Here is a 7,160-nt window from a genome sequence, read left to right on the forward strand (position 1 = left end):
CTATTATGTACCAGGCATTGCAGAGGTACCAATACAAAGATGAATTTGTGCCATTGTAGCCTCACCTCCCAGCCCAATCTAGGACCAAATAAGAGTTATAAGCAAATAACTGCAAGACAATGCCATGAGCGCTATGAAAGAAGTAGAGATAAGAGTACCATACATAAGTGGGAGTGTTGACTCTGTGTAAGGCAGCAAGCAATCAAAGGCTTCACTTAGGAGGAAAAATGCTTGGTACATAGTAGACCTCATATAAATATCTGATGTAACTTAAGTTGAAACTTGAAGGAAGAGTGGAGTTTGCAGATGGAGAATCAAGATAACAATATTCTATGGAAAAAGAAGCCATATTTGCAAAAACACAAGTTTCAGAAACTTAAGCAGTTTTATATAGCTAAAAAATAAGATGCTTCTGACAAATGGTAAAGAAGTAAAAACAGGTCAGGTCACGGAGGTTCTTAAACGTGATGCTAAAAGAGTTTAGACTTCATTCCATAAGAAATTGAGAGCCTTATCAGGCTGCTATTTTATAAAGATTATCTTGTCAAATTTGGAAGAACGGATGTGGGAGCAGGGACAACCTTTTAAAAAGCTACCACAAATAATCCAGGTAGTACAATTTATAATATCTTAGCTTCAGACTCCTATATCTAATTACCTACCTGACATTTTCGATATCTCATAGATATTTCTAGCCTAAATGTCCAAAACCAAAGTCTTGATTTCTCCACCAAACTTGTACGTTCCCTGCCCAATCTCCCAGTAATAGTACAATCATGCAAGTTGTACTCAAACCAGCAAACTAGGTTCATTTTTGATTTCGCCCACTAAAATAATTTAAACTAAAAGCAGCATTAAAAAGTTAAAAAGACAAATTTCAAAATGGGAGTAAAGGCTTGCAAAATATGTGGCACAGAGTTAATAACCTAAGAAGTAATTTCTTTAAAATTATTGAGACAGTAACAGATAACAACCGGCAACTCGAAAGAGATTAAATTAATTGAAAATAATGTAACTATACATCAGCTAGGAATTGGTTATTTTAGAGATATACAATTAAATACCAGATAGGCATCAAAAATGATAATATTGATATTTATTCGGTCATATACACAGCCTATTGCTGAGTTAAAAAAAAAAGTTAACTAAAGAGTAAAGTTGTATGATACCATTCATTCTGTACTTAGAGAGATATCTGTAAGGTTAGTGACCAAAATTTAACAGTGGTATCTCTGGGAAACAGGATTACAGATGACCTTTACTTTTTCTTTTATATTTTCCTGTGTGTTTAAATACAATGACTATATATTAAGTCCATGGCAAAGGATGGCTCAAAAGAAAAAGTGACAGCCATCATTCGTTCCAGAACTCTGGGATGGAATTTTACGTTTCTTTCTTACTATGTGTCTAGCACATATTGGGGAGTTAATAAATTTTTAAGAGGTAGGATGAGCAGCGGTTAAAAGCTCAGGAATCAGACACACCTGAATATGAATCTTAGCTCCAAAATTTACTGATCAGGGCCTTAACGTCTTATTTAACTTCATTGAGCTCCAATTTCTTCAACTATAAAAGGTCAGGTAACTATACTTGCAGATTGTTGCAGGGAAAAGAAATGCACTTAAAGCACTTAACATCATTCCTCACTCAGAGGAAACACTCAATAAAATGATGGCCATCAGTACTATTTATTGACTTGATTTATACTGGAAGAGCTCAGGACAAAAAAAAATTTAAGCATCTATAGAAGACTATACCGCTAAATTATACTGAAAATCCCAGCTGCATTAAAAAGTAAGACACAACACTTTGCCTAGTGGACCCACAACAACTGTTTGGCTGAAAGGTATGGTTAGATTCCTATATCCAGAAGGATCACACTATAAAATTTATCATCTAGTTGATGCATAAACACCACTCACGAGTATTGGATACAGACTTATTAGTGCTTCCATAATAAAAAGAAAGGAGAAAATGCATATTTTAATCCACAGGCAGAACGCAAAGAGGAGTTCGAATAAACGCACAAAACATGACTAATGAAGACGACTTAAAAAGAGATTAAAACAACGGATAACATTACCATTAACTTTGTTTGGCCTCTGTCTTCCTCACTACTTTTGGACAAGGGGCCTGTCTTTTTTGGCACTGCTCTAACCCCAAAATCTGGTACAGTGCCTAATACAGTGTAAGTGCTCCATAAATCTTTACAAGATGATTTATAAGACAAAGTCTCGGTGAAACCACGGGGAAACCTAACTTACAATTTATCTGAGAAAATCTCAGTCAAAATGGGGAAAAGAATTTAAGTATGAAAGTCATCACGCTTGGGGAGGAAGGCCTTTTCTGATAACTCCTTCTGCATCTCCTTTCCTCAACGAGTTTCCCAAGGTACCTCAAAGGGAACGTCCAACAGCATATAATTACAGTCAACTTTACATCCCGACCGGGCATAAAGCAGGACCTAATGGCTCAGCTTATTAGGCTATGAGCTCCGAAGCCTTTATAATGATGTCTTTATTTATCAGTGTATTATAGTTGGCACCCTGCCGCCACTTGTTTGATTTATGCTTTATTCAAAAAAAGAATGGTAATGGGACCATTCTTCAGTATCAATCCTGAGCCTTTCTGTAGACTTGCTCCTTCAAAGCAGCCTTTAGAAGGGTTTGTAAAAGTGGGAGGAGTTAGCTCAGAACTTCTGAGCTCGTTCTTTTTAGTCAAACTGGCGACGTGAAGCCATGCTGCAGGCACAGCGGCTAAAGGCATTAGAGGTACCCTCCATAAATAAATGGGTGCAATCTAATAGCGAGCAAGTCAAAAGACAAGAAAAATGGGACTCCCGGATTCAACACTAGGGGTGGAGAACGGCATTACGGATTTGAGAAATACCCGCATCCCATTTCACCCACTCTTTCTTAAAATGCAATTAAATTCCGTTCAACTTGCAATCTCTCACGAAAGAAACTACCGACTTGCCCGCCACGCCACTCCCAGACGGCCACACCTGGTGTATTCGCTGCAGAATCTCCAACTCCCGCCACAGCTTTAGCATGTGTCCGCCCGAAAGCGGAAGTGACTTCAAAGGGCCAAACTGAAAGAGAGTACAAACAACTGGAATCTAAAACCCCTACAGTGTTCTGACAGAACTCTTCTGACTACCCTTCTATGCCTTCTCTCTTCTATTAGGGCGGCGAAAAGAATTCACCACAGCCTTTTGGCAACTAGTTCTCCGGCCCACACTCCAAATCGTTCAAAAGTTCGTCCGTTCTCATTGGCCAACCAGGCGGCATGGCTACCTCCCGGGAACTACAATTCCCATCAGGAGTGGCGGGAAGTAAACGGAGAAAAGGATATGCGCGAGGGCAAAGCACATTGGGAACTGTAGTCGCTCCAGACCCAAAAGGGCAATCACCCCGCCTTCTCCAACTGAGGCTGGAGAAACCAGGTGTTGGGCTTAGAACCCGTTAGCGCCAAGGGGAGGAGCCAAGCCCTTAAGCAGCATTCCTCACTTCCCTCCACATGGAGGATGAAAATTTTCCTTTACTCCTATAAAGCACTATAAATACTCTTTGAAGACATATGGTTGTTTTTCCAATATCTCCAGGTTAGTAAAAACTCCCAGAACTCCCCCACCTTAGGCTCCAACTCGTGGGAAAAGGTGGCTCTTTCACAAGTGGGCAAAATGGCTGTCCTCATAGTTTTACCATTGGTTGTCCTTTACGTCCTTCAAGGGCGGTTATTTACCACCGATTGGCTCTTTTTCCCTTGAGGGTGGAAGAAGACTTGGCACTGCTCTCTCGTGGCCCGGGAGGATATGAAGGGGCGGAGAGAAGGCAGTTTGTTCAGGTGTGATTGGATGATTCCCATGTCACTCAGAAGATGTACAACCTATGATTTGTGGACTGCCCCCCAAAGAGAGCGAAGAGGCGGGGCTAGTGCGTGATGGGAAGGGGCGGGATTCTGCCAGTCGCGGCTGCCGCTGGAGCCGGTGTCCGGGCTGGTGATGGGGTTAATTCTTTTTCGTAAGACTCTTACTTGCACCCACCCAGCCCCGCCGTCGCCCCGCCGCGCCGCGCTCCAACCGCCTCCTCCTCCTCAGTAACGCGGGTAAGAGATGCCCTCCCCTCCCCCTTTCAACTCCCCGGGAATAACGCGCCTCGCTCCCCTCCCCCGCCCGCCAACCGGTAGCGCTAACGGAGAAGGAGGCAGGCAGGGGAGAGACGTGGTGTGTGAGACGGTGGCCTTCCCCGCCGAGCCGTCGGCGCTCCAGCCAGGGCCCCGCCGAGGTGCTGCTGCTACCGGCCCGCCGGGAGGTCGGGTTCCGAGGGAGCTCGGCTCTCCTGGCCCGCCGCTGCGGCTGCAGCTGCATCCACTACCTTGTGCCCACCGCCCCCACCCGGCCATGTGAAAAGCAAACCTCTCGAGGCCTAGCGGAGGAGGCAGGGGAAAGGTTCCCGAGTCCCTGCCATGGCTGCTGCTGCCCTTGCAGCCCCAGGGACTCGGGAACCAGCCACAGCAGGCCTGCCAGGAGCGGGTGCCGTGCATGGCTCTGTTCTCTCGGGGGGCTGGCGTCGGAGCCCCGGGCTCCCCGGCCCACCCCACGGCCCCGGCCCCAAAGGAGAATTTTTAGAAAGGAAATAAGGCTTTCCGACTGGTTAGTGAAATGTAGGTACATTTGCCTTTGGTACCAGAGAAAGCACCGTGGGGATATTGAAAAGAAAGTTGAATGACTGTCAGTGCCACGGACCCCGGGGATCAGATTTACACATATTATGGTTGAGCCTTTGCCTTCCCCCAACATCCATGTGTGTTTGAAGTTTTTTATGGTTGTTCTCTTATTTATTTATTTATTTTTTGTTACTAGGTGCAGAGGAGAGTGCCTCTGTTCTTTGAGTTTGCTTTTATGTAGAATCTTAAAGTGTTGAGGGTATCATGCTCCGTGTTGAGTTGTCCTGGGATAGTAAGTCAACAGAGTAAAAGGTGAAGAGGTGCTTTCTAAGATAGTAAGGCTTAGGAAATAGCAGATGATTTTTCTCATAAGATTTTCCAGGAAAAAAAAAATGTACATATATATCTCTCCAAGGTTACAGTTTGCTTAATTGTAATTCTGAAGAAACTTTTTGCTTTTAGCTTAAATTTCATTGATTACAAGAACTTTTGAGTAATGAAAAGATGGTTAAAGTCAAACTGGAAGCCCATCTATTTATAATATTTGAAACAGTAAGATCTATGTAATATTTAATATGGTAGGATACTAGTATGACTAGAATGATGGGACACACCTCAGTTTAACAAAATTTGGCTTATTTGGCTGTGTTTGAGAGAATGCTGCTTCTTCACATGTTGAGTGCTCATCTTTTCACTCCTTGCTTTTTTGTGTAGGTGAATGTGTCTTTAAATAATGGATTCTAAAATTTGTAGTAGAGATGTCTGTAATCAGAGATAAAAATCTAGGCCCACTTCTGAGGCTTATTTGTTACCAAAATAAACTTGGGTTCTGAAGAAATATCTGAATTTTGACTGTTAGGCCGTTTCTTCAGAATCTGGGAAGACTATACCGGCGTAATTGATCTTCCATATTCTATAACTAATACACCTAGATAGCAAAGTCACATAGATCCGTAGATTCAGGACCTGGAAAAAATTTGGATGTGTGTTAACATATAAAAAAAGAAACACATAATCCTGAAAGGTAAGTCCCTTCAGCTCCCCGCAAAGTATCCCTAGCATACATCGCTCAGCATAAGCGTTTTCTGAAACTTGTTGGTTAATTGATAAATTCTGTAATTGATGCTTTTAGATCTCATGTGCTTCATGTACAGAAAGGGCTGGTGAAAATATAGGAGGCTTCTACATTCTCTTATTAGCTGTTGGTCCCTTCTATGAGCCTTAGTTCAGTTTCTTCATCTATAAAATGGGGATGATAATGCTTAACTCATGGAGTTGTGAGGATTAGAGATGAAGTATGTAAAGCCGCTAGCATTGTTAACTTGTTTTCTTGCATATTAAGAGAATAAGTTTGTTATTCACACGCACAAGGTGTTGCTGCAGCCTCAGAAAGTGTTCTGTTAGTGAGGAAGTACTATGGGGGTTTTCATTTATATAGTGACTTAAGTGCAGCTAGCCATTTTCAAAGTGAAAGGTATGTGGGACGTTGGTCGTAAGGTACGGAAGAGTTGCTTGTTTTATAGAAGATTTTTTGTTTTGCATTAAAATGCATGTGTTGGTGGAATATATTTCAAATGGATTATCTGGAATAAAAGTATATGGTAAATTACTGTTGTTGTTAGTGTCATGGAGTTGATTCCAACTTCTAGTGACCCTGTATACAGCCGAGCAGAACCCTGGTCGGTCTTTTTGCACTATCCTTTCACCTTCAGGTGCTATATCAGACAATACTCTGCTGCTATTCGTAGGGTTTCCTGGCCATTTTTTCCAGAAGTGGGTGGCCAGGTCCTTCTTCCTAGTCTTGTCTGAGTCTGGAAGCTCCGCTGAAACCTGTCCACCATGGGTGACCCTGCTGGTGTTGGAAATGCTGGTGGTATAGCTTTCAGCATCACAGCAACACATAGTCGCCACAGTATGTAGAGATAAATTATTGTAATATCTTTTAAATTTTATTTAGCTGATATGTGTTTCAAGATCTCGTTTATATAGTTACTATCCATATTCATTGTGCTACCAGGCTATTGGCAAGGAACAGTTGAAGTCTTTAACACAGAGTCAAGATTAAGCAAGTCATTTGAGTTCATTATGGCCATAGGCTAAGTTTTATTGCTGTTTTTAATTCTCATTATTGATCAATACTTGATGGTTTCTTTTCTGTGAAACAACATGCCAAACATACCATTCCTTTCTCCTGCCAGGCGCTTTTGAAAGTGTACTGGGTCTTCACGAATAATAGTGTCCTTGGAGTTTGTACAGTTCGGTAAATTTAAGGTTAGTGTGAAAACAGTTTCATTATGAAGTCTCTGACAGTAATGCCTGGCCAGGGTTCAAGGCAGCTGCACCTTATGCTGAATAGTGAGCTGAGGTACGCAGTGTTACGGTGGGCCTCCCAAGTTGTTGAACCCAGTACAATTGGATGCTTCTTCGAGGGGTCTTACATGGCAACAGCAGAAAATTTTATAAAATTGAAATAAGCTTTTTCAAATATTATG

At 42.2% G+C, this 7,160-nt stretch overlaps 1 protein-coding gene across 3 annotated transcripts in view; it reads right to left on the bottom strand.

Annotated features, from left to right (window-relative positions):
* The window catches only part of ZRANB3 (zinc finger RANBP2-type containing 3), a 239,961-nt gene extending 236,670 nt beyond the window's left edge, over positions 1-3,291 (bottom strand). For 2 of the 3 annotated variants that reach the window (XM_004423871.3, XM_087435095.1), the window contains exon 1: positions 3,005-3,289. The gene's annotated coding sequence lies outside the window, so the exon portion shown is untranslated. Of the gene's footprint in view, positions 1-3,004 lie in introns of all 3 variants that reach the window. The other variant, XM_087435092.1, reaches the window with a different exon arrangement.
* Between the last annotated feature and the right edge of the window lie 3,869 nt (positions 3,292-7,160).

The sequence above is a fragment of the Ceratotherium simum genome, chromosome 9 (assembly GCF_057802395.1).
Source record: "Ceratotherium simum simum isolate JZ-2026a chromosome 9, ASM5780239v1, whole genome shotgun sequence".
Lineage (NCBI taxonomy): Eukaryota > Metazoa > Chordata > Mammalia > Perissodactyla > Rhinocerotidae > Ceratotherium > Ceratotherium simum.